Source organism: Parasteatoda tepidariorum, chromosome 1 (genome assembly GCF_043381705.1).
Source record: "Parasteatoda tepidariorum isolate YZ-2023 chromosome 1, CAS_Ptep_4.0, whole genome shotgun sequence".
NCBI lineage: Eukaryota > Metazoa > Arthropoda > Arachnida > Araneae > Theridiidae > Parasteatoda > Parasteatoda tepidariorum.
The window spans coordinates 101,469,111-101,489,646 of NC_092204.1; the positions used below are offsets into that span (position 1 = coordinate 101,469,111).

General features: G+C 25.7%; 1 long non-coding RNA gene across 1 annotated transcript; it reads right to left on the minus strand.

Moving 5' to 3' along the window:
• Positions 1 to 5,551: 5,551 nt before the first annotated feature.
• On the minus strand, positions 5,552 to 19,640 carry LOC107437189 (uncharacterized). The gene is made up of 4 exons (XR_011637501.1): positions 19,623 to 19,640; positions 9,866 to 10,004; positions 8,885 to 9,027; positions 5,552 to 7,718 (listed from the first exon to the last, which is right to left on the minus strand). It is a non-coding gene; the product is annotated as an uncharacterized lncRNA (long non-coding RNA).
• Between the last annotated feature and the right edge of the window lie 896 nt (positions 19,641 to 20,536).

Below are 20,536 nucleotides of genomic sequence, written 5' to 3' on the forward strand. Positions count from 1 at the left end.
AAATAAAATGCTCCGCAACAATTGATGCCTAATCATTATAGATGATAGCATATCAAGTGAGAAAAAATTCGCTGAAAACTCTTAAAATTATTACTACCTTAAAAAAGTGGAAATTTCTAGAAAAAGTTAAAGTCGTAAATAGAATGGCACTTTCAGAAAGTAAAACTTCAACAGTTAAGTTCCATGTCTGAGGGTGACAGTGTTAAGCGTAGAGCCTTTTTTACTGCAAGATTTGCAGTTAATATTTTTTTTAATAACTATTAAACACATCATTGTCTTATTCTATCATACTAATATTTTATTTGTTTTCACAAATATTTGTAATTTCAAGCTTCTACGTTGCACAGCAAAACAAAATGCAACGAAAAATTTAACTCCCAAAACAAACAACAGTGTCGCTTACGATTTTTTTAAAAAATTGAAAGATTTTATCCTCATTAACAAGACAATAATGTCACTGTCGAATCACTTTTTTCACCTGCCTAATCCCTGATCCAATATCCTTAATTCCAATTAAAAGAGAGGAATCCATTGATATGGTTATAGATTAATTTTCTTCTTTGCCAATTTCATCGTTCTTCAACGCACTCTTTCAAGCAAGAACTAACCGAAGAGGTGGAATAAACTATGACCTTAAAATTTATTACGATAACTTTTTGATTCAATGGAAGAATCTTATATTTTTTCTGTACCCCTGTAGAGAGGAACAAATGTCTTGTAGTTTTATTATCTCATTCAATTGAGTAAAGAGTAATTAATTTTGCATTCTGTCTTTTCCTTTTATGCTTAATTCATGTTGCCGAAGAAAAAAAAATATTTATTTAAATGAAATTTATTTCATTTGAAATTATTTGATTTATTTGATAATTTACTGAATTATTTAATTTATTTTAATTCTGTTTGTATAATTCTGCATATATATATATATATATATATATATNCACATACAAACATTATATATTACAGCCGAGTTTTTACCGGGTACAAATAATGATTTAAACCTATTGATTCAGAAAAAAAAGAATATTTTTATTTTTAATATTTCTTTTAAATTTAATTTTTAATTATTATTATAAATATATCAATATATTTTAATTTAAGTCGATTCAGTCTCAATATGACTTAATGAAATTCTTAAAATTATAAAATTTTCTCATATTTTTTCCACTTTTATATTTAAACATTGAATCTCCAATTTTTTAATCACATTTTCTTAAAATGTGGATTGTGATCCTAATTTGGGTAGTGGGACCTAAAGAAGAGGTCACCAAAACTTTCAGCAATTTTTAAATTTATTTCATCGTATTAACTTTAACTTATTATTATAATTTTACTATTAGCAAACATTTTTTGCAATGTATCTGAATTTAATTTTATTATCGAATTACATTTTAAATTTTGTTATATTTACTTAAAGTTTTTGTTTTCCTGGTACTTAGAATTAAAAATTAAAGATTGTGACGTGAAACTGCAATAGTATGTTACAGTACAACTGAAGAAAACTGGCAGTTTCGCTCAGACTTGCTAAAAGCTTATCGGGTTCTACTAAATTTTCGTAAAAAATATGAGGTAGTAAAAATCTGCTAAATATTATGGGGTCTCCACACCAAAGGATTTTAGAAACCTTGATTTAAATGAACATAAATGCAAAGTTTCCAGCAAAAATAAATTGATGTGAATAAAAGGTTAAAAAAATGCTTAAAATAAAGTACATCTTTACCAAATCCATTTACCTATTACTTTTACAAGTAATTAAATAATGTAATTTTTGAAAAAAGATAAAAAAAGTTTAGAGAAATGAACACAAAACAGAAATATTCAGTCAAAAAGCTAAAAATAAAGAGTAGATAATAACAAAATATTTTTTATCATGAAATCAGAAATTTCAGTACAGTTAAAAACTCCGACGTTTTTAAACTTAAATCTCTATTATGTTAAAATAAAAGTTTAACAAATGTAGTTTATACTTCATTTATTGTTGAACAATTAGAACTAAAACTTACTTTAAATATTACGTTCATTCGTACTTTTACTATTTCATATGCAACCAGTGTCCTTTTTGTTACTATTCATCATTCCAATATTTTCAAATACCTTTAATTATAATTAATGTAAAATATATTTGATAATAATGTCATAAATGTATTAAAGTTTGTACTGACTCAAATGATTAAAAATAACAAGAAATGTATATTTTACAAGAATTAATAACTTCTAAAATTATAAATTGTATACAGCTAAATAATGACATTATGAATACTGCAATTAATATTATATATAGCATCATTATATTATATATAGCAATTATATTATGTGTAGCAATTTTACATTACCGACGAGCAAGGAGGGAAATCTCACGTTAACATATATTACTAAAATGAATCTTAAATGTAGAATATCTATTTCTTAGTTAAATGGAATTTTAAAGTAATATAAAAGCATATTTTATGTATTTAGTTCCTTTTTTGTTATTTCGTTAGCATATTTAAGGAACGATTGAGTATATTTTTCAATCATTTATCAGAAACAGAAATGTAATAAAAATCAAATGAAATGATACAATACTATACTTAGTCGTTCACGCTTTGGAATGATTTAGATAATTTCAATTAAGGGTTTAATATATTGTGTTCTTGATACTAAATAAATGGCTCCTGCTTCCCTTGAATTTATGACAGGGAATTTGCTTTAATTTATATTCCCGAACTTAATTATCCTGTATTGCCTCGAATAACCTTTCTTTTCCATTCTTTACCTCACTGTCACTTTTCCCGACTTGAGGTTCACAGAATTTCGACATTTCATTATTTCATAACCACCAAAGATTTTTCTCTTACGTTTTTGCTAACTCAAAATTAAACTTTCTTAAGAAACTTCAATATTGCTATTTTAAAATGCTATGAATTATTTTTGCAAGACATGCAAAAATATTTAAATAGAATATAAACGTTGATTTAATATTATTATAAATAAAATAAAAAAATATTAGGTAGGTGCTCTAATTTTCTGGTTCGATACAACAAAATAAATTATTTTCAATTTAACGAAGCCAATGCATCTATAAATCAGAATTTGTATTACAATTTAAAATCAATGTCTAAGATTGTATATGAGAATTTTATCATTTGCTTAAATGATTTAATAAGAGTATATTAAAAGTATGTAACACTTTATAGAATAAAACAGCTGTGTGATCGAATTACTAAGCGCTCATTTCACGTTCATATATATACGTATAATTCATTAACTGATGAACTTTAAACTTCTTTAGCTCATAAAGCTGTTAAATACATCTATTAAACAATTGATTTAAATAAATTTAAATAAATTCAAAAAAAATTCGCCCTTATTTAAACTTTATATACCACAGAAATGTATTATTTATGCAATATAAATGTTACGGCATTTATGCCTGAGTTTTTCTTAAGTTTTGAATATATGCTTGAATTTTTCTAAATTTAAAAATTTAACTTAGAATATCCTAATTCTTTCTTTAGCATATTTATTTTATTTTATTTTAATAAAATTTGTCTAATTTGAATCCATTATTAAAAAATGTTTAAAGTGCAACAAAATAAAACACTATCCAAAATTTAATAATATTTTGATCTTTTTTAATAAATATGAAAGTTTTATTTTCATTACTAAATACCTATAAATAATTAAAGCAACGCATTTTTAGGATCGGGAGAAAGAGATTTTCCTACGCAATAAATATTTTTGAAAAAAATGTTTATATTTTAGGCATTTTTATAATAAATGTATATAATACTTTTCATTTCTGAATTACTAAATTTAGAAAAAATAAACAAAAACTTGATAAAACAAGTAGAAAAAATATCTTTTGAAAACAAATTAGGATTAATTTTAATATATATTTTTCTAATTAGTAAAAAGCATATAATATAACAACTACCTAACACATAAGTAACCCTGGATATTCAAAATATTTATTTGAATTGATCCAACGAAACCTTATTGCATAGTTTTTTGTTAAATGATAAGAGTTCTATCATTCTTATTTGCATAGATAATATAATTATGGTAAAACCATTTTCTTTTTCAAAGAGCTTCGATGCTATTGCTCACTCTTTTCACCAAGGATTTAAAAATACTCATTTTAAATGGGCATATTTTATGTACAGTATTCAACATATATATAAAAAATAGACTTTACTTTTTATGCAATTGAGAAAATTTTTAATATTGCTCATAATTATAAGAAATTCAAAATGTATCAAAATTGTCATGAGCTGTAGTAGATTTCAAAAGAAAGAAACAATTTTAAGTAATTGTTATTCTTTAGAATAACAATTACTTAAAATTATTTAACTTACTTAATAGATTACAATTACTTAAACTTACAATACTTAATAGATTTCAATCACTTAAACTTACAATACTTAATAGATTACAATTACTTAAAATTATTACTTACTTTGTTTTAACAAATTCAAACAGAACTATCCTTAATTCCTTAAATTATAGAAACCGAGATGTAACGTTATCCGGGAAGAAAATTTAAAATGCAAAAGGAGAAAAATGGTTTCTAAAAGTAATTACATTTAAGAGTTCCATAAAAAATTTACAATTAATTATAAGTGAAATCTAAAATTAACAGTCCTTACCATAATAATATTTTATAGCATGTAGTTAAAATGATTTTAAAAGAGTTTTTTATAGGAATCTGTGAGACTTAAGATTTAAATTTTGAACTTACTGTACTAAACTAAATTTTGAGTCAAAACTTCCTATAAAAAAATAAGGTTTTCGTATTGGAACTGTTTTATATCATTACTACTATTTATTTGAGAAAGTACTGTTTTATATTTTAAATAAGATTTTATTTCTGTTTTCGATTTCAATTCTACAGCAATCCAAGAAAGTGAAATGTTTGAGAATCTAATTTTATGTCTTAATTTTTTTTCATTTTAGATGCCACAATACGTAATTAAACAATTTTCAATGTAGAAAATAATAAAAGCTTTTAACAAAACATAACATTATTTATAAAAGTAAAACTTTCAGATGTTTCATGAACACTTCAATTGTTATAAAATTACTAAAACTTATTTAAATGAAATGTCTTACAATATTAATCAAGCATTTATAATTTTTTTTTTATAAAACTTTAGAAAGTCTTACACTCACAACTTTGGTCAGAAAGTGAAATAATACCAGTTGAAAATAACCCTTATTTTTATTATAATACCACAACTAAAATAATTACTTGCTGCTTAAAATTCTGCTAAAAACAAAATTAAATCATAGCTAAAATTGAAATAACAGATCTCAAGTCAAAACTTTTTAACAAAATTAGATTCTACTATTATTACAGAAACTTGAAATTAATTGTTAAACACTGTTTAATTACGCCAAGGAAGCTTTAGTAATTTCTGTTTTGCTGGTAGTTAGTCAGTTAGTTAGTTAGTTACCTGGTGCAATAAATTTTTTAAATTCAAAAAAGTTAACTAATTTCATAGTAAAAATAAAAATTTCACAGTTTTCGAAATAACTTCAGACTGCACTTTAAAATAAATTAAAAGCAGAATAATAAACAAAATAAAGTTTTTATCTCATGCTTCCAATACGTATACAATACAGTAATAAATATTTTATATGTTGTACAATACATGCAAACGATACACAATATTATATGCAATAAAACGATGCAATACAAAAAGGTACAATGCAACAAGGTACAGTACAATAATGCGTATGAAAATACCATGCAATACTTCATAATGCAATCAATTAAAAACAATTCAAAAACAGAAACTCCATTCTTGTTTCTCACAACTATTAGAAGCAGAACATAAATTTACATAATAACATAAGTAGAACATAACATAGAACATAAATAACACATTTTCCATCGTTTTATTTTTTATTAGTTTAAATTGAAATTCTTATCTGCCGTATTGTGAGGTATAAACAGTGGATTTGTAATGAATACCTTTTTTTCTAAATAATTGCTTGTTTCTTATATATTTAAATTAAAATCGGTATTACTTAATGTTATGAAAACATTATTTAAGTAACTATAAACCATTACACAAACCATTACTCATATATTTTTCGATTAGTTTGATTCTACAAGCTACTGAGGTCTCTTAATATCATTAAAAATTAGTGGAGTTTCTTAAAACAATTAGAAAATGAAAATCACATCAAATTACAAGTTAAAAGTTTATAAGAGAAGTAAAAAAATCAATAAAATTAATTTCAAGTAAAAGACACAAAATTATCACATAAATACAACGATATCACTACTTCTTGATGCTGACTAAGGCTTTTTTTTAATTTAAATAATCAAAATTAAAATAAAAATACAATAAAAATTCATAAATTTAGAAACTCTCATTTTGCTGTTTGCAGAATATCGCCGAAACACATCCCGATGAGAGATCAAATGCTAAATAATAAACAAAACATTGACGATAGTATCTTATGCTTTCATTTATAAACAGTAAGTAAAAAATGTTTAAAACGAGCTGAACAATATATGACATATAATACAAAACAATAGGATGAGAAAATGCAGCTCAATACATTGTTATTCAATAAAATACTTAACAATGAACTATGTGCGATACAGTATAATACAATTAACAAGAATGAAAAATATTACAAATACATAAATGTCAATCTAAGTTTTATTAATTGTTTAACGCAGAAAATAAGTCATTTACTAGTGTTAAAAATATACCGCTGTGACATCAAAGGAACGTATTTTCTATAGTTCCGCTATGCCTTAGTTTTTATAGAACTTGCTACTTATTTTAAATAGAACGTTTGGTATAAACTATGAATTTGAAGAGCAAGCAATTTAGTGCTCTTCGGTAATTTAATATAAAATCATGCTTATTTCCTTTTCGTTTAAATTAAAACTTACATAAATAAACAATCTAAAAGACTGGATGTAGTAAATATAAAATACAAAACTTTTCCGTTTTAATTCACCTATTAATTTCAAATTATAAATGGTGAATGTAACATATGTCTATGCATTATATTTCACAACATAATAGTAAAAGTGTTGAAATGAAATCATAATTTTCTTTCAGTAGCAATGGATAATTATTTTTGTTTTTTCAAACAAACGAGATTGATAAAAGAAAATCTTTCAATCATTTCAAATCTTTAAAAAATCATCGAAAAATCTTTCAAGTAAATTATAAAATTTTTAAATAAATACCAATCATTTTATAGAGGATATTGCAAATTCAATTGAAAATAATAAAGAAAAAAACAAAAAAAAATAGCTAGAGAAATTATAGAAAAAAGGAAAAAATATATATGGAAAAAAAAACTATAAAAGAAGTATTAAACTTTCTGCTTAAGTAAGTCCTTCATAAAAAGGTAAAAGCATTACTATTTTGCTGCGTTTTAATCACAGAACATTTAGGTCAGCACTTTTGACGATCTCCAACTTTTCAGTGGAATTTTTTAATAATTTTTCTTGGTTTGGGAAAACTTAGATACAACCTTGAAAACAATTTAGAAATTTTTAATTTTTTTTTTTTATGTTTTAAACTTTTAACCTTTTAACTTGAGGACAATTAATTTTTTAGTAGAATGTATGCAAATATATACAAATATATACAAATAAATATCTTTTGAATAACAATACCAGACATTCAACCATGCAACAGATACAAGATTAGTGTGAATGTTACTTTTAAGAATCGATGATCGCTTCTTGTTTCCAGAAGTTTCTGAAAAGATTAAGAAAAAATAAATGCTAAAAGAATAAGAATTTAAATTCAAAACAAATAATAGAAAAATTAATAACTTCCTTCCAAAATAACAAAACCAATTAGTTTAAGTTTTTAAAAACCAATTAAAGTTTAATTATTTTTAAAAATATCTTAGTAAAGTCACGATTAGCAAATTTGATCAGTAATTATTTATTAAAAAATAAAAAATTATTCATTAAATTCAAAATAAAGTTGCAATAAAATTAGCCGGACACATACTTGTATTTGCGTTATACTAACAGCCACACACAATTTTGAATAATATTTTTAAAAAAATGTTTTTTTTTTTTACTTTAATCTTATTCTCCACTATGATGCTGTCAAATACAGCAAATTGAATTTCTGGACATTAAGCAAAGCAAGCGAAATGAGCTGATATTTGAAACATGGTATTTAAACTTCAAACAAAAATGTGAAGATTTAAGTTAAATTATTCATTTGTGTCTTCTGTGAACAAAAATAATTTTTTATTAAAAAAGAACCTAAAAGACAAAAAAAATCTTATTTATTACAAAAAAGACGTTATAAATTTAATGTGTATATTCAAAACAACATTGCATAAATTATTAAAATTACGATTTCAAAAATTTTATTTTTTTTAATATTTATTAACGTAATATATGTGTTAACGAGAAATTAAAATAAAAACATAAACTGTTTTATTAAACATTTTTTAAAAAATTCTTCGAATAATTTTTGGAAAAAAGCATTTTGATAAGTTATGACTAGTTAAGTTGAAATTACATAGTTAATAAATATAGTTATAGATAATTTGTTTGAAATATTACAGTATATTACATGTTGTTGAGCTTTCTAAACTAAATCACTAGAAATCATAGGACTATTGTATTTCAAACAGTGCAAGTATGATTAAAACAAAATTTTTATTTTAAGTTAACACTTTAATTTTATGTATTTTTTCGATCAAATACAATAAATCAACAAAATACTTATTTTTTAACTATTAGCAGTTTTTGGATTAAAATTTTTTAAATTTATTATACATTTTTAAATAATTTCAAATATACAAGTTCTGTTCAACTAGTCATAGGGAAGATGTTTAATAAAATAAATAAATGAAAATTATAACTACAAAAAAAATTCTTTGCTGTTTTAGTTCTTACATTCTCTTTCAGACGCTTTTTCAGCTTTTGGATTACTTCACTGCCGAACATTCCTTGCCCTTTGTAATCTCGAAAGAATCTTTCTTTGTAGGATTTATTCTTCTTTGCTTTCAGCATTTTCTCCAAAACCAAAGTTTCTGTCTCTGTAATAAAAAATTTAATTATACTTATTGCTGCATATCACATTAATTCTAAAATGTGAATAATTTTGAATATTTGGTAAAAAGTGTACGCAGGATTAAAAATTTAAATTTTTCTACTACAAAAAAATAAAATATTTTTACAAATAAAATATCATTTAGATTTTCCGGTTTAATGCTGAACTATTCAAAAATTTCAAACAAATCTCCTAAACGTAATTAAAATACGTGGACATATTGGTGGTTATGACTTGAAAATATTTAAATACATATAACAAATGAATTTTAAAAAATATAAGAAAAAAATAATGTGATGAAGTTCTTTTACCACATAGGTGGATAATGTTGATAGATAAGTTGGTAGATAGGGGAATCTCAAGAGAACCTTGATTAAAATTAAAGGAGAATTTTGATAAAGCTCAAAAATTTCGTTGCTCTCATACATTGTTGGCATCAGTCGCAAAAACTATTATTCTAAATATATATTTACCGCATGACTCATTGTGTGACCCATCGTATAAATAAATTCCATATTTTTGATAATGAGACAGCATGTTTCTGGTATGTCGGGTGTATAAATCAACCACTGTCAATAAGTGAATCATTAAAATGCACGAAATATATTTCACTTCAAATCAAAATTTATAAATTATAGTCTTACTATCTGTGCATAAATAAGTCTTAAGTGATAAAAGTTTCTAATCAAATCATTTATTTCATAATCGTTCATCAAATTATTTAAGGGTGCTGGCTGAAACCTATGATTACGTAACAGTTTCATAGGTTATATCTGCCATTAATTCGGTAATATCCAAACGACAAAATATTAAAAGGTCTTTACCTGTTTCAATGCAAGAATTCTATTCGAAAACTTTTCTATCTAACCAGATAGGTAGAAATTTTTCATCTCCCACCGCAGTTCTGAAGAAAGAGAGAAATTTTTCGGAATCCTACGTCATTCCTGGCTACTGCGTCGCTTTCTGAAAGACAATCGACACGTTTTAATGTTAGAGGTAAGTCTTTCCGCGCCAAACAAATGACGAAAGAGACGCCAATTCGCCAAAGTTGGAGAAAAGCTTTACATTATTTTCTATACTGGGAAATCTGGGGGAAAAAATCTAACTTATAAGAATCACTAAATATTAACTCAATTGCAGTTAGTTGTAAATATTCTGTTGATTTTATGGGAAATAAAGCATGATATAGCATGATATAAAGCATGGGAATAAAGTATGATTTAAATTAAAAAGTTTATTGAATCCCCACTATTAGAAATTTTAAAAGTATGTTGAACCAAAATATCTTTAATACCTGACATCCAAATATGGTGCTGAATAAACTTATAGTACCGTCATGTGGGGCTACTTTGTGCAGCGGGGGCTACTTTGTGCAAATTCGAATTTGGCACTTTTCAAGTGCTGCTATTCAGTATTATGTTTTTTTCCTGTTAAAAATGTGTGGAATTTGAAGATAGAAGTCTCCTCTATTACTACAAACATTTTTTCGAATTTTAAAACAATCTCAGAGTGTGTTTTGTTTATCCAATGTCAACAACTTTCCGAGAAAGTTGGACGTCGAAAAGTGTGCGTGGAAGCTTTAGCTGTGGAATGAAAAGACGCTGATAAAACAATTGTCGTAAGAGCAAAATATTTTACTTATACACTACCGGTCAAAAGTTTGCGAAAATTTTGAAATCTACGAAAAGATGGTCTAAATTCAAATGTTCATAGAACTGCGAAAAATCAGTCGAATTGCATGCAATTTTGATATGTTCTAAAGTGAATCCTCTACGTTTAGTTACATATGATCAAATTGCAATACTTTGTTTTTTGCGATCTGAATCCAGCTTTTCATCATGGGTTGTTTCTATGGTGAAAAAAGTTGCTAAGTTTGAACACTTGCCAAACTTGCAAAAAAAATTTTTTGTACTTTCTGTTAATGGAAAATAGTTATTTAAACCGTTCTGTGTAAGCCCTCAAAATTTCAAATCGTTTCGATTTGTTTTGACGAAGTTATAGAATTTTGAAAAACATGTGTACTTTTCTCGATTTTTGAGCATTCCACATATGCGGTCTTTTGGTCTATACATCTTCTACCAAAGAACTTTTTAATTTTAATGTTTTCTATATTTTCAAATAATTAATATTTATTATAAAACAAATACTCTTATTCATTATTGTAACTATTATTGTTTATATTTATTGTTTATATTTATTGCTTATATGTATTAGTTTTGTTGTGATATTTTTACTTTACATTAAATTAAAATAAAAAGTTATAACAATAATTACATAAATAATTCTAAAAAAATAATAACAATAGTATAAAAAATTTGCATTTTTACTAAACTATTTTATTTACAACAGGTCAAATATTTAACATATTCTTATTCGTATTTTGTAATTAAATAAATTAACATTTAAATCTTAGATTCCTCGAACCATCCACCTTTTGCTTTTATTATAGCCTTACATATGCGTGGCATTCGATCTAACAAACCATTAATCACTTCAAGTGATATAGAGTTCCATTCCTGTTGTAAAATGTCCCATAACTGATTTCGATTCGAAATATCAGAGCATCGTTTGCAAGAACAAACAAATTTTCGATGAAATGTGACATTTATGAGATATTGTTTTAATTATATTCATAATAAATTCTTTGTAATTACAATAATGAATAAGAATATTTGTTTTATAATCAATATTAATTAGTTGAAAATATAGAAAACATTAAAATTAAAAAGTTCTTTGGTAGAAGATGTATAGACCAAAAGACCTCATATGTGGAATGCTCAAAAATCGAGAAAAGTACACATGCTTTTCAAAAATCTATAACTTCGTCAAAAAAAATCAAATCGATCTGAAATTTTTAGAGCTTACATAGAACGGTTGAAATAACTATTTTCTATTAACAGAAAGTATAAAAAAAAATTTTTGCAAGTTTGGCAGGTGTTCAAACTTAACAACTTTTTTCACCAAAGAAACAACCCATGATGAAAAGCTGGATTCAGTTCACAAAAAATAAAGTATTGCAATTTGATCATATGTAACTAAATGTAGAGGGTTCACTTTAGAACATATCAAATTTTCATGCAGTTTGAATGATTTTTCGCAGTTCTATGAACTTTTAAATTTGGACCATTCTTTCGTAGATTTCAAAATTTTCGCAAACTTTTGACCGGTAGTGTATATTAATAAACAATTATACCAGGTTATCGTAAAAAAAATTTGAAAATTAATAGCAAATAAACGGAAAATGAAAAAAAATGCACTGTGGGGCTACTTTGTGCAAAGTTTCATTCGTTTTTTTTTTTCGAAAGAAAAATGGTCAGACGTTATAAAAAAAATACCTGGAACGAAAAACTACCGTGATTACACTTTAGAAAAGCTGCAACAATATTTGCATGCAGTTGCTGGTGGTATGTCGATTGCAGAAGCTTCTCTGAAGTACAAAATCCACAGAAATACTATCTCTAATAAAATTCAGAAGAAACACGTGAAACGTGCTGGTAAACTATTATTTTTCTTCTATAATGATTTTTCTAGTGAACGAATCAAACGATTTAACACATAAAAATATACTTTATACGACATCAGGTGATTTTGACAGAAACTGAAGAGCAAGTTCTGTCATGTTCATTCAAGCATGTTATGTTCAAATTTATCAATATTATAAATGTTAATGAATATGTAATAATTATTATTTTTGAAGCTTGAACCATTTCAATGTTCAAAAATGTATATAGTTTCCTTTTGTTTAAACTCAAATGTTTTGAAATAAAAAAAAAAATTAAGAAAAAATTCCTTATAAAAAATGGTTTTTTAACACTGAAATTTTTTTTCAAACTAATATCTTTACATATCTTGATGTTTTTGTTATTAAAAGTGTCAACAATTAACTTTTTTAGCAATTTTATATCAATATTTTACTAAAAGCATAATTATTAAACTGAATTCCTATGACTGCACAAAGTAGCCCCACTTGGGGGCTACTTTGTGCAAGGTATGTTTTGACTTATTATTTGTAAATATTACATACAAATAATGCCAATATTGATCAAATTCACTCGTCTGAGTCCAGTTATGAATATAATATCGATAAATTTTACTAAAGTTTGAATAAACATAATTTTTTTACATGTCAAAGTTCAAAAACTGCGAAATCCTGCAAAGTAGCCCCACATGACGGTACTTCCTATTTTAGCTTTCATGATACTACAGTTACACTTGAACGTTGCTCAATTTAACCCTTTGACGCAAATGGGACACCGGTGTCCTTTTCATATATTTTTTTTCTGTCGTTCTAATGACTAGTAAAAATACATTTTGGTATCTTTTAATTATTAAGCATAGTCTAATAGTTACTAAAAAAAATCTGTTAGATTATCGGAATTGTATTAGTACTAAAATATGCAATTCAAAAAATGTAGCTTGAAAAAAAGATTCTATTTAAAAAGTAATCTATAATTGATTTTGTAGATTAAAAAAAAATTTTCAATGATGAATAACTGTTTCTCTAAGATCTACGAAACGGCAAGTAAGTGCAAATTTGAAATTTTACCTTTAAAGCAGGAAAAAAAACACCTGCGTCTAGAGGTGTATTTCATAAGCAATAAATTATTAAATGTAAAAGATAATATTTTTCACTTTTAATAAAATCAGTATGAAAAATATGTTTCATAAAAATTTTACGTCAGAGGGATATCAAATTTTGTATCATCTTAAGGATGCTATAGAGCGAAAGAAACAGTTTATGGCAAATTAATTCTCCTTCACTAGCATAAGTAATTTAAAACTTAAAGTATAGAAAAATTAATTTCAGATCAACCAACAGTAAGATGTGAAGCTCCAAATTCTGAAAAATAATTTCAAACTGCAAGTAGAATTATTCAATCATTCTGTCAGAATTACTCATGATTACGCAACGGGAAAATAAACCTGCAATAATTTGTTTGTATTTTGATAACTTAAAAAAAATTTTTTAGCAATTGTGACTTCCTTACCTCACTTTTTTCTAAAATTTATATATCAATAGAGGTAAAACAGAATTTGCCATAAAGGTTTTCTCTCGTGGTATAGCGCTCTCTTAACACCATTTTAAATTTTCATAAAATTTGTACTGTATTAAATTACAAGGTACCGATATTTCGGAATAACATTGAACTAAATTGAACTGAGAAAGTAGGTGCATCCGCCTAAGGTGTTGTATATTCTCTCTTTAGTGCGACCTCCTTTACTTCGACCCTTCGATTATAATAACCGAAAAACATTTTATATTCCTTATGTTATCTTAATACCCATTAGTATATACATTGCATTTTGCTCCATCTAGTGTAAGCGCTGAAGTTTTTTGTCATATTTCTTTAACCCAGCAAAATTATTCCATTGTTGCGCTTTCAAAACAAGCAAATTTTCATTAGCAATATGATCGAGTCGAAAGGAAATCCCCGTTTTGTTTGATGTCACCTTTAATGAACATAAAACACTTCGAACTCTCTATGAATGAGTAAAAAGGTGCCAGTACCTCCCGTTCTTATTCTTGGAAGTCTACTCGCAATCTTAGGACAAAAGAATCATTGAGAAGTAAAAACATTGCATACTCATTTAAAAAATTTTCTCTTGAATGCATTCAGTACTTTCATAAGTTTCTTTACAAGAGATTTACTTAGGGATGTTTTTATTATTTGAAAAATCGATTTACTCCTTTTGTAGAGTGATGGAATATGTTTTAGAGCTAAAAATTGCAATTCGTATTGAGTAAATAACGATTGTGGAAGTAATGAGACAAATACTTTTTAATAGTTGAAATAGATAAATTTTTGGTTGTAGATAGATAAATAGATAGTTAGACAGATGGATAGATAGATAGTGAGAGAGATTAAGTCTGGATTTGATAGCCACAGTGAAGGCCAATTTAAATATCTCCGAAATTTAATATATTGCAGCTAGCACAGTTTCACAGGGAAGCAGTTTACTTGTTTATGAATGTGTACAAAACGTTGCTGCAATATATTAAATAAGTAAGTTATTCATGGTTATTCAAACAATAATAAGTAATTCATGATTAATAAGTAATGGTAAGTTATTCATGCAATATATTAATGAGTGTCGTAAGTTTTTCATGGTTAATTGTATGAAATGTGTTATTTTCTATATTTTAACTTTATTAATAATATTTTTTTTTAAAAAATTCACCTTATTTCAATGTACGAATTTCAAGTAAAATTTAATGCAGTGAGTGCAGTTTTCAAAATTTAGTGGGGCTTGTCATAACACTCACCGGAGAAACAATTTTTTATCTGTTAAATCATATAACTGCCAAGTTGAAAACAGTAGAATTTCACGGTTAAACAAACTGTTAAAAAAATGCAGTTTAGAGTATTAAGGAAACTGCTCATCGAATGTTTTCAAAGCGAAATAAATTCAATAGTTTTAGTCCTAAATTAAATAGTTATATTTCCTTCTCTATTAGGCATTTTTCATTAATGAATATTACAAAACCACGTGAATTAAGCTCAAATAAAAGTACAGAATGAACATACCAAGGTTTAGGTTCTATATACAGTATTTCGATTTTTTCCAGCTGTAAACCTAAAAGGTTATAGGAAAAATAACGAGACAGACACATTTCAATAAAAAATGTGATTTAGCCAAGAAGGAACAAGCTATTATACGAAGGGAGCTATGTATATATATATATAGTGATATAGAGNTAATACTCTAAACTGCATTTTTTTAACAGTTTGTTTAACCGTGAAATTCTACTGTTTTCAACTTGGCAGTTATATGATTTAACAGATAAAAAATTGTTTCTCCGGTGAGTGTTATGACAAGCCCCACTAAATTTTGAAAACTGCACTCACTGCATTAAATTTTACTTGAAATTCGTACATTGAAATAAGGTGAATTTTTTAAAAAAAAATATTATTAATAAAGTTAAAATATAGAAAATAACACATTTCATACAATTAACCATGAAAAACTTACGACACTCATTAATATATTGCATGAATAACTTACCATTACTTATTAGTCATGAATTACTTATTATTGTTTGAATAACCATGAATAACTTACTTATTTAATATATTGCAGCAACGTTTTGTACACATTCATAAACAAGTAAACTGCTTCCCTGTGAAACTGTGCTAGCTGCAATATATTAAATTTCGGAGATATTTAAATTGGCCTTCACTGTGGCTATCAAATCCAGACTTAATCTCGCTCACTATCTATCTATCCATCTGTCTAACTATCTATTTATCTATCTATAACCAAAAATTTTCAGATATTTTTATTTCTGTTTAAACTGACGAAACCCAAATTGGATGATGCTGAAAAATTCTTTTGACACATAAATTATGCACAAATAAATATATTTAAAAAATGAAAACAGGCAAATGTTGCACGCAAAAATAATTTTGAATATGCTTAATTAATAATTAATTGCATTGGAATGATTTCGTTAGAGAAACGTATGAAATTTTTAGAACTCAGTCAGCTTAATGTCTTCACGCATTTGACATGTTTCAAAAATAGTGCTAAGTATTGTAAATACCCACCAAAAATTGATTTTTATAAATTAAAGGGGAATAAGAAAAAGAATGTTTGATTTTTCTGATGGATAAGTTCAGTCGAAGAATCAGTCATCTTGAATTTTCGTCTAATTTTTAAACTTTCGCCCTCCGAGAGATTTGTAATTTCTTTTTCTTATTTTTAATAAACGTTAATTGATAGAATACTATTTTACTACACTTTTCAAATAGGTTGAAAAATAAGTGATTCAGTTGTACACATTGGATTAGGAGAAATAGCTCTTAGAATTTCTATGTTTTTTTTTTCTTCAAAAAATAATAATAATATATTTTATATCTTTGTAGTGGCAATAAAATACTGAACTTTTGTTTGTGTTCAAGTTTTTTTTAATTATAGTAAAGGTAGTGAAAATCGATTGGGATAAGGTTATAAATTTCTCCTATCACAAATAGCGCAATAATAAAGTAGGTAATTTAAGGAATTTATCAAAAATCGACAAATGTGTTATATTAAATTAAATTTCTAGAAATACTTGTGTCAGAATTGTTTGGAAGAAAAAAATCGATTGTTATTCTAAAATGCAACTCCCATTCTAATTAGGTAATTTCCATGATTTGAAAGATACTACCGAATAGAGAAAACAACTTCAGTTTAAATTAAGTAAAAAGGAGCATATTAAGAATTTTCTCTCTTTGAGATTGATTGATTGCTTTTGAGATTGATATTTTCTGGTAAGTGAAAGAGAGTATTAAGAGCAGGGAAGGGGAGAGGCGCAAAAGGAAAAAAATATTCAATTTTTAAGGACTGAAAGAAAACTTATAAGAATATTACATTATAAAAAAGATATCGGCACATTTAATTTTCAGAATTTATTCAAGCAACCATTTGGATCTTTCAGACTAACTTACTGATACGATTCTATTCTGGAATAAATAAAGAGAAAACTACGAATACTGAAATTGCCAAATTCAGATATGAAAAACAACTGGAAAACGAGTAGTGCTAAATAGAAATAAATTTGGTAAAAAAAAATTTTAAAAACATTTAAAATATTTCAAATTACTAGGGTTTCTCTATTAAAAATAAATTGAATGTAATAAAAAATTCGATCAAATACTAAGCTTTTGGTAAATTGCACTCATAGCTAATATGAAAAAAATTTCTTCACTAAGAGTTCTTGATGCCTGCAAAATCCTTTTTTAAATAGAAGTATCAAAAGAAGATGGAATATATAGAAAGGTAAATAAAACATGATTATTTTATCCCCGTATTTAATTTGGAAAAAAATAATGGTTACATTGCACTGTATGTCTCCAAACTTATTTTAATCGTTTTCTTTCAAACATTGCCTCGCAAGGAAGGAGTATATATTCTCGTTATAGTAAGTCAAATAGAGCTGCTTACCCCATTCATTTGAAAATTACAAATATCAAAGAGCGAAAAGAAGCACTTTGAACTAATGGTTGCAATTGAAAGGTATTTCATTAACTCTAATCAAATATATCACCAAGATTCTCGAAAAAATTCTCTTTATTAAATAATTGAAAAGTATGTTTGCTAAAATATAGTTAAAGTTTGACTTTTTTTCATTCAATTGAAATCTAGATGAATAAAAATAAATGTTTCTCTTTGATCCGCAACTACTGACATAATAAGATAGCAAAGAAATCGACAGTAATAATCTCGAGGGAAAATTTTTAATGACTTTTTCTAGTCATTCGTTTCAGTTCATAAATATTTCTAGAATCCTTACTGCATTAAACATGGTATGTTTAATAAGTTTAATGGTTTAAGGTTACGAAGTCAGACACAAAAACAAAGCTTTTCGGAATAATTTTCAAAATTTTAATGAATTTGAATTTCAAGCTCTTAAACTATAAAGAGTAGCCTCAGTCTAAAAACAGGGTTACAATACATTTAATGCAAGAAAACAGTTGAAACTTATTTAGCCAAAGATAATCATACGTAAAAAATTATTTTTATTACATAATATATTTTTATTATATAATTTAATTGTGATCAAATAAATTTATATTCTAAGATTTACAAATTTTTACATCAATTTAATGACAAACTTAAAACTGTAAGGGGATAAGCAAAGTAGTTCTCAAAAAATAAAAATTTAAAAGCATGAATTCTTTGAAATGGCAAATAGAAGGAAAAAAAGATTAATATAAGCAACTAAAAATTTAGTCTGCTTTTCTGTTTGAAATACTGGGACCATATTGAGGGCTATCCTCTATCCATATTTAGATACACAAAAATTCAAATCCGTTTTAAAAAAGTTATTCAGAGAAAGTACGTTTATCTATCTGATAACGTATCTTGAGTAATAGTTAGTTGAATAATAGTTAGTTAGTATATTTGAGATCACATTTCTTAACCATTCTAGACACTTAGTTCGTAAAATCCGATCATTCGAAAGAAAGTTATCCAATGTGATAGATTTTTTAAATTTTTATTACACACTATCATACGGTGGTTGTCTCGTTCTCAGACCACCAGTTCGAAAGCTGACGCACATTAAATCATTTCAAGTAAGATTAACATTAAGATCAATGCAAGGAGAGTTGATTTCAATTTAAAATAATTGAAATTTCAGGTGGTTAATGACATCATTAATTTTCATCAAATTAAACAAACAAACTAAATAAGGAATTACTTTGTGTGTGTATTGCACATTCTTAATAAAAACTCAGTTTTAGTTTACTTTGTTAAGTTAGCACATGTAAGACACTTTTCTTCACTCTCTAGAAATAAAATGATTCTGAATGTAAACAATAATTTCTGTGTCAAAATTCGTGCCTGTTATGCTTAAATGGCTACTTCAATTTTCTTTTAAAATTCTACGTGATTTATTATTTATTATTTTTTTATGGATATTATCTCATCCTTTTCTTAAAAAAACATATTCTTGTGTTTGTTGGTAATATAAGTCGTTATATATTGGTAATATAAGTAGTAATAACGCAGTTTTCAGTCTAGTACCATTCAACTTTTCACGGATTTCTGGTGCTGTTTGGGTCCGCTGACGCTTACTTCAAATGCCGATAAACTTACCCTCACGTTTGAACGTTATTCTAGGTCTCCCTGATCGTTGGCGGCTCTTATGTTGGCCAGTTTCCTTCTTCCATTGCAAAGTTCTGACAACAGTGGTCTGGAAAAAAATAGTTTCAGAGGCAATTTATTTACTCGAATAGCCTTCTCCATGAAATGCAATAATAATTGCAGGTGTTTCGACACTTATTTCTGGCTTTTGATCCCTATTTTCTTTAATAAATTGTATAAAATAATGTTAATTTTTGTTTTTAATATGTACCAGTTATTCTGCCAAATGAAGGCTATTATATCAATATTTAAAATTTGACATGAACATTAACTTAGCTTATAATGAACATTACAAAAGAAAATTTAAAGTAAATTATGTATAAACTAAAAATTGATGAATTTTTTTAAATAAATTACGTTTTTTTAGAATATATATTTACATACTTTCGTTCCTTCCGTAATCAACTACAGAATAGGTATAAAATGAAAAAATAATGAACTGTTTTAAACGCAAACAGCGTTTTGCGAAGTTTCTTGATGTTTATAATTGATAAATTATACGTTTATGTCAGAAATATTTAACTATTTCTGAAAGTTTTGAAAGAAATAAAAGTGAGTCTAAGCTTTTTACCGGTACAGTGTGTTGCCACCATACAGTTAATGTGTATAATTTAAATTTACAATCAAGAAGTGAAATATATAAAATTAAAGGCTTACATAATACTTATTCTTAGTTAAAATTATAATATTGAACAATAAAACTTAATTATTACATTTATATAAAAATATTAAAAGTTTAGAAAAAAGGTTTATTTTTACTGTCATTAGTATAAATTTTTAAGTCTCATGCTGCCACTTATTGGCACAAAGATTAATAAATAAAAAGAAACTGTAAAGGAACTTTATCAGTACAATATATATATATA